General features: G+C 42.3%; 1 protein-coding gene across 1 annotated transcript in view; it reads left to right on the top strand.

Moving 5' to 3' along the window:
• The window catches only part of RIMS4 (regulating synaptic membrane exocytosis 4), a 125,440-nt gene that overhangs the window by 653 nt on the left and 117,230 nt on the right, over positions 1-7,557 (top strand). The gene's annotated exons all lie outside the window — the stretch shown is intronic.

Raw genomic sequence — 7,557 nt, 5'->3', positions numbered from 1 at the left:
CACTTTTGGAAGCTGAGGTGAGAGGATTGCTTGAGACCAGGAGTTGTAGGCTGCAGTGAGCTATGGTCATGACACTGCACTCCAACCTGGGCGACAGAGTGAGACCCTGTCTCCAAATAAAACCCACAAAAATCTGTGTACATGATTCCGTCTTTAAGATGCCCCCTCCTTGAGGAAGTTCAGGGAAGGAAACAGGCCTCCATGGCTCCCCTCCACTCATGACTGCTCTCACGATTACCGACATTCTACTCCTCTCAAGGTAGTTGATTGTGTTTTGTTTTCTGTTTTTGAGACAGAGTCTCTCTCTGTCGCCCGGGTAGTGTCACAGGCTTGGCTCACTGCAATCTGTGCCTCCCAGGTTCAAGCAATTCTCCTGCCTCAGCCTCCTGAGTAGCTGGGATAACAGGGGCATGCCACCACTCCCGGTTAATTTTTGTATTTTTAGTAGACACGGTGCTTTGCCGTATTGGCCAGGCTGGTCTCAAACTCCTGACCTCAGGTGATCCACCCGCCTCAGCCTCTTGAAGTGCTGGGATTACAGTTACAGGCATGAGCCACCTTGCCCGGCTTCAAGGTAGTTGATTTTTAAACTCAGTCCTTCAAAATGCCTCTCGCCTTCCCTCTCTCCTGTTCATTTATTCTTTCAACAAATGTGGAACAGGCTTTTTGCTTAGTGCTGGAGACACAGCAATGAACAAGGCAGGTGGGGCCCTGCTGTCTTGGAGTTTGCAGTCGGGTAGGAGAAAGAACCAAGTAAATAGGCCTTTGCGGTCTTGCCTTTACCCTTACTTAGCTAAATGACAGACTTCTAATTCGCCATTTTACTCTCAGCCTCGCCTGTCAACTGCCAAGTGGTCTTTTTAAAAATGCCATTCTAATCGTGTCCTGTTCTTGCTTAAATTACTTAGTGTGCACTCAGACCTAGATGACAATATGTAAGTTCCTTGAGACAATCAGGGTTCTCCAAAAGCTGCCCTTATCCTTTAGCTGCCATTTCTCCCCCATTGTAAATACCACAATTCAATTGGATGATTCCTTACCTTCCCAATATGCCATCTCCAGTATTTCTAAGCAGTTTGACTTAGTTGCCAATGCTTTTTTAAACTGAACAGTTTCCCGACAGAAATCTGCCTGTACGCCTTGTCTGGTAACACTGTGTCCACATTTCTGTGTGGCAACAATTGGCTGAAGCCAAGGAGTGGCTGCCTACTCTAGACTGGGTATGGACTTTCCCAAGTGCCAGGGACCCTTCTCGACCTGAGTCTATTTTCGTCACTTATGTTATCTGTCATGTAGGCGTGTGTGCCAGTGACTCCTGTACTGTACCACCTTTTAAGTTGAACAAGATTGAGAATGTGTTATGTGATGTAAACAGCATGATTTTGAGTCAAAACCATTGGATTTGAATCCTGGAGAGGTTTCCTAGTGCAAAAACTTCCCCATGAGGATGGTCTTTGGCAGACCCAAGGCCAGTAATCTAAAGACTACTCAGGCTAAGTAACCTTTAATGTCACATGACTGTGCCTTATGCCATCATCCAGAAAATAGCCTAATGGACCAGAGGGCTAATAATGATTGTACCACAAATGACATCAACCGTGCATTGAGGGAACAGAAGTGCCCTTTGTCAGGCATTCCTAGGTGCCTGTTTAAGGGTTGCATGGATTAGCTTATTTCACCATCTCTGCATTCTAGGCCAAGGGTCAGCAAGCCACAGCTGTGTATTGACAGCAATACAGAGAAATGTTAAAATACAATGTGGTAGGTGCAACCATAGAAATAAAAATATGTGCAGGGTATTATGGCAGCTTGGGAGAAAAGCACCGAACCCATCTTGGGACTATGGTGGGAGAGTGGGAAAGATTTCCTGAAAGAAGTGATACTTGAGCCTTATGTACTGCAATGAATCTTTTTTCAAATTATAGACTTAATTCTTAAAAATGTTTTTGTAGAGACAGGGTCTCATTATGTTGCCCAGGCTGGGCTCAAACTCCTGGCCTCAAGTGATCCTCCTGCCATGGCCTCCCAAAGTGCTGCAATTACAGGTGTGAGCCACTGTGCCTGGCCAATAGACTTAATTTTTTAGGACAGTTTTTGGTTTACAGAAAAATTGACCAGATATTAGAGTTCAAACATTCCCTCTCCCTCCTCCACACAATTTACCCTATTATTAACATTTTGTATTAGATTGGTACATTTGTTGCAGTTGATGAGCCAGTATTAATACATCATCATTAACTAAAGTCCATAGTTTACATTGGGGTTCATTCTTTATGTTGTACATAGTTCTATAGGTTTTGACATTTGTGTAATGTCACGTATATAAAGAAAAGTTTTACTGTCCTAAAAATCTTTGCTTCAACTCTTCATCCCTCACTCCCTCCCCTCACCTCAACCTTTGGCAACCACAGACCTTTTACACTGTAGTTTTACCTTTTCTAGAAAGTCATATAGTTGCATCATACAATACGTTGCCCTTTCTTTCTTCTTTCTTTCCTTCCTTCCTTCTTTCTTTCTTTTTTTTTTTTTTTTTGACAGGGTCTCACTCTGTCACCCAGGCTGGAGTGCAGTAGTGTAATCACGGCTCACTGCAGCCTCGACTTCCTGGGTTCAAGTGATCCTCCCACCTCAGCCTCCGTAGTAGCTGGGACTACAGGCATGTGCCACCATGCTCAGCTAATTTTTGTATTTTTTATAGAAATGGGGTTTTGCCATGTTACCCAGGCTGGTCTTGAACTCCCAGGCTCAAGCAATCCTCTTGCCCTGGCCTCCCAAAGTGCTGGGTAATCAAGTGTGAGCCACTGCACCCAGCCCATATGTAGCCTTTTCTGACTGGATTGTTTTATTGAGCAATGTGATTTAAGTTTCCTTCATGACTTTTTATGATTTGATAACTTATTTCTTTGAATTGCTTAAAAATATCCCCTTGTGGCCAGGCGCGGTGGCTCATGCCTGTAATCCTAGCACTTTGGGAGGCCGAGGCAGGTGGATCACAAGGTCAGGAGATCGAGACCATCCTGGCTAACACAGTGAAACCCCATCTCTACTAAAAATACAAAAAATTAGCCGGGCGTGGTGGTGGGTGCCTGTAGTCCCAACTACTCGGGAGGCTGAGGCAGGAGAATGGCATGAACCCGGGAGGCGGAGCTTGCAGTGAGCCGAGATTGCGCCACTGAACTCCAGCCTGGGCGACAGAGTGAGACTCTGTCTCAAAAACAAATAAAAAAACCCAAAACAAACAAACAAACAAAAATAGCCCCTTGTATGAATCTGCAACAGTATGTTTATCCATTAACCTATTCTTTTTTTTTTTTCCAGACAATCTCACTCTGTTGCTCAGGCTGGAGTGCAGTGGCATGATCTCAGCTCACTGCAACCTCCGTCTCCCAGGTTCAAGCAAGTAGCTGGGATTATAGGTGCATGCCACCATGCCCGGCTAATTTTTGCATTTTTAGTAGAGATGAGGTTTTGCCATGTTGGCCAGGCTGGTCTTGAACTCCTGACCTCAGGTGATCCATCCATCTCGGCCTCCCAAAGTGCTGGGATTACAGCTGTGAGCCACCACACCCGGCCCATTAGCCTATTCTTAAGGATTGACTTGTATCCTCCAGAAAGATATGTTGAAGCTTTCACCTTTGGTATCTGTGTATGTGACCTTATTTGGAAAAGGGCTTTTGCAGTATAATCAATTAAAATGAGGTCATTCAAGTGGGCAATAATCCAGTGTGGCTGGTGCCCTAAAGCAGGAGGAAAATGCCATCTGAAGACAGGACACACATGGGGAACAACACATGACAGTGGAGGCAGAGACTGGAGTGATGAGCTGCAAGCCAGGAAACACTAAGGATTGCTGGGCACCACAAGAAGCCAGGAAGAGTCATGGAAGGATTCTACTCAGAGTCTCAAAGGGAGCATGACTCTGCTGTCACACTGATTTTAGACTTCTAGCCTCCAGAACTGTGAGAGAATACGTTTTTGTGGTTTTAAGCCACCCAGTTTGTGGCCCTTTGTTATGGCAGGCTTAGGGAACTAAGAGACCTACTGAGAGATATCTTGATCCAGCTGTTGACAATTATGAAGAAAACTGCAATAAACATCTGTGTGCAGGTTTTTGTGTGGGCATAAGTTTTCAACTTGTTTGAGTAAATACCTAGGAGTGTGACTGTTAGATTATATGTTAAGACGATGTTTAGCTTTGTTAGAAACTAGTCAACTGACCAGGTGTGGTGGTGCATGCCTATAGTCCCAGCTACTTAGGAGGCTGAGGCAGGAGGATCACTTGAGGCCTCCTTGAGATCCTCCTTGAGGATCACAGGAGTTCTGGGCGGCAGTGCACTATGTTGCCTGGGCATCTGCACTAAGTTCAGCATCAATATGATGACCTCCTGGGAGCAGGGGACCACCAGATTGCCTAAGAAGAGGTAAACTGGCCAAGGTTGGAAACGGAGCAGGTCAAAACTCCCATGCTGATCAGTAGTGGGATCATACCTGTGAATAGCCACTGTACTCCAGCCTGGGCAACACAGCAAGACCTCATCTCTAAAAAAACAGTAAAAATAAAAATAGGCTGCTGGGCACGGTGGCTCACGCGTGTAATCCCAGCACTTTGAGAGGCCAAGGCAGGTGGATCATGAGGTCAAAAGATCAAGAACATCCTGGCCGACATGGTGAAACCCCATCTCTACTAAAAATACAAAAATTTGCTGGGCGTGGTGGCACATGCCTGTAGTCCCAGCTAGTTGGGAGGCTGAGACAAGAGAATCACTTGAACCCAGGAGGCAGAGATTGAAGTGAGCCGAGAATGCGCCACTAATCCCAGCACTTCGGGAGGCTGAGATTCGGTGGATTACCTGAGGTTAGGAGTTCAAGACAAGCCTGGCCAACATGGTGAAACCCTGCCTCTACTAAAAAAAAAAAAAAAAAAAAAATACAAAAATTAGCCAGGCGTGGTGGCAGGTGCCTGTAATCCCAGCTATTTGGCAGTCTGAGGCAGGAGAATTGCTTGAACCTAGGAGGCAAAGGTTACAGTGAGCCAAGATCGTGCCACTGCACTCCAGCCTGGGCGACAGAATGAGACTCTATCAAATAAATAAATACATAAATGAAAAATAAAGAAACTACCAAACTGTTTTCCAAAGGGGCTGTACTATTTTGTATTTCCACCAACAATAACAGCTCCTACTGCTCCATATTAACGCCAGCATCTGATATAGTGAGGGTTTTTTGTTGTTGTTTGTGTTTTTGTTTTTCTGAATTTAACCAGTTGAATAGGTGTGTAATGGTATCTCATTGTTCTAGTTTGCAATTCCCTCATGACATACAATGTTGAGTATCTTTCCATGTGCTTATTTACCACCTGTATATTTTCCTTGGTTAGATGTATTTTCAGATTTTTTCACTTATTTAAATTGGATTATTTGCTTTTTTATCATTGAATTTTAAAAATTCTTTGTATATTTTGCATACCAGTCCTTTATGTGATATGTGCTTTGCAAAGATTTTTTTTTTCCTGTCTGTAGCTTGTCTTTTATCCTGTTAACAGTGACTTTGCATTAATTTTAATGAAGTCTAACTTACCAATTTTTCTTTCATGGATTGTGTTTTTTATGTTACATCTGTTGAACTAAAGAAAGAAACTCAGGCAAAAGTAATATAGAGTTTATTTGGACCAAAGTTGAGGACTGCAGCCAGGGAAACACTAGGAAGTGCCCCAGAGAACAAAAGAGAGGCTCAAGTTTTTAAAGAAAAAAGAACAAATTAGGAGAGGGGGTGATGCGGCCAGGCGCGGTGGCTCACGCCCATAATCCCAGCACTTTGGGAGGCCGAGGAGGGAAGATCACCTGAGGTCAAGAGTTTGAGACCAGCCTGGCCAACATGGTGAAACCCCATCTGTACTAAAAATACAAAAATTAGCCAGGTGTGGTGGCATGCATCTGTAATCCCAGCTCCTTGAGAGGCTGAGGCAGGAGAATCGCTTGAACCTGGGAGGCGGAGGTTGCAGTGAGCTGAGATCGCGCCACTGTACTCCAACCTGGGCGACAGAGTAAGACTCCGTCTCCAAAAAAAAAAAAAAAAAGGGGAGAGGGGACGATTACAGAAGTTGTTTTTAAGGAATTGTCATGGGTTTACAGAGATTACATTGATTAGTGATTAGCTATATACATTATTGAACTACAGAGTATGCATTATGGTGTTCAGCATGGGGTGTTTTAGGTTAATTCCCAACTCTGGATGGCAATAGTCAGTTTATAATTCATTTAACAGGCATCTTCGAAATGATTACTTACCTCCAGCTGGGAGGAGACATGAGTGCTGTCACATTTCAATGCCTTTCTGGGCCTCATAAAGGGGCTCACATTCTTCAGATAAAAAGTGTCTTTTCTTTCTCATATCTAAAAACTCATTGCCAAACCCAAGGTCACCTAAATTTTCTTCTATGTTATCTTTTAGAAGTTTTGTAGTTTTGCCTTTTTGAGTTAAATTTTGTGAAAGTTATAAGAATCTACATTCATTTTTGTGTGTGCAGACGTCCTGTTGTTCCAGCACCATTTGTTAAAAAGGCTATCCTTTCTCCATTGCATTGCTTTTGTTCCTTTTTAAAGATCAGTTCACTATTTGTGTGGGTCTATTTCTAAATTCTCTATTCTGTTCCACTGATTAATTTGTCTATTCTTTTGCCAAGACCACACTGCCTTGATGACTATAGTTTTGTTGTAAGTCTTGAAGTGAGGTAGTGTTAGTCCTTCAACTTTGTTCTTCTTCATCTTTGTGTTGGTTATTCTGGTTCTTTTGCATTTCCATATAAATTTTAGAATGAATGTGTCAACATCCACAAAATTACTCATTGGGATTTTTATTGGGAATATGTTGAATCTATAGATTAAATAGGGAAGAACTGATATATTAACAGTATTGAGTATTTTATCCATGAACATGGAATATCTATCCATTTATTTAGGTTTTCTTTAGTTTCTTCCACCAGAGTTTGATAGTTTTGCTCATATAGACTTGTACATATTTTGTTAGATTTATACTTATTTTTGTGCTAATGTAAATGGCATTGTGTTTTAAATTTCAAATCCCACAAGTTAATTGCTGGTATGCAGGAAAGCAATTCACTTTATATAATAACCTTTTATCCTGAAACCTTGCTATTATTTCTTACTAGTTCTAGGAGTTTTTGCCAACTTTTTGGGATTTTTCACATAGATAATTATGTCCGTGAACAAAGACAGTTTTGTTTCTTCTTTCTCAATCTGTATACCTTTGATTTTATTTTCTTATCTTATTACATTAGCTAGGACTTTTGTACAATATTGAATTGGAGTGGTAGAAAGGGACAGGCTTGCCTTGTTCTAGATCTTAGGGGAAAGCATCTAATTTCTTACCATTGAGAATGCTGTTCATTGCAGGGTTTTTGTAGATATTCTTTATGGAGTTTAAAAAGTTCTCTTTCTGTTCCTAGTTTGCTGACAGTTTTTATAATGAATGGGTGTTAGATTTTGTCAGATGCTTGTTCTGCATTTGTTAATGTGATCACGTGATTTTTTTTCCTTT

The sequence above is a fragment of the Piliocolobus tephrosceles genome, chromosome 20, assembly GCF_002776525.5.
Source record: "Piliocolobus tephrosceles isolate RC106 chromosome 20, ASM277652v3, whole genome shotgun sequence".
Classification (NCBI taxonomy): domain Eukaryota; kingdom Metazoa; phylum Chordata; class Mammalia; order Primates; family Cercopithecidae; genus Piliocolobus; species Piliocolobus tephrosceles.
The sequence above is the reverse complement of the archived record's forward strand: the minus strand, read 5'-3'. Positions and strand labels throughout refer to the sequence as shown.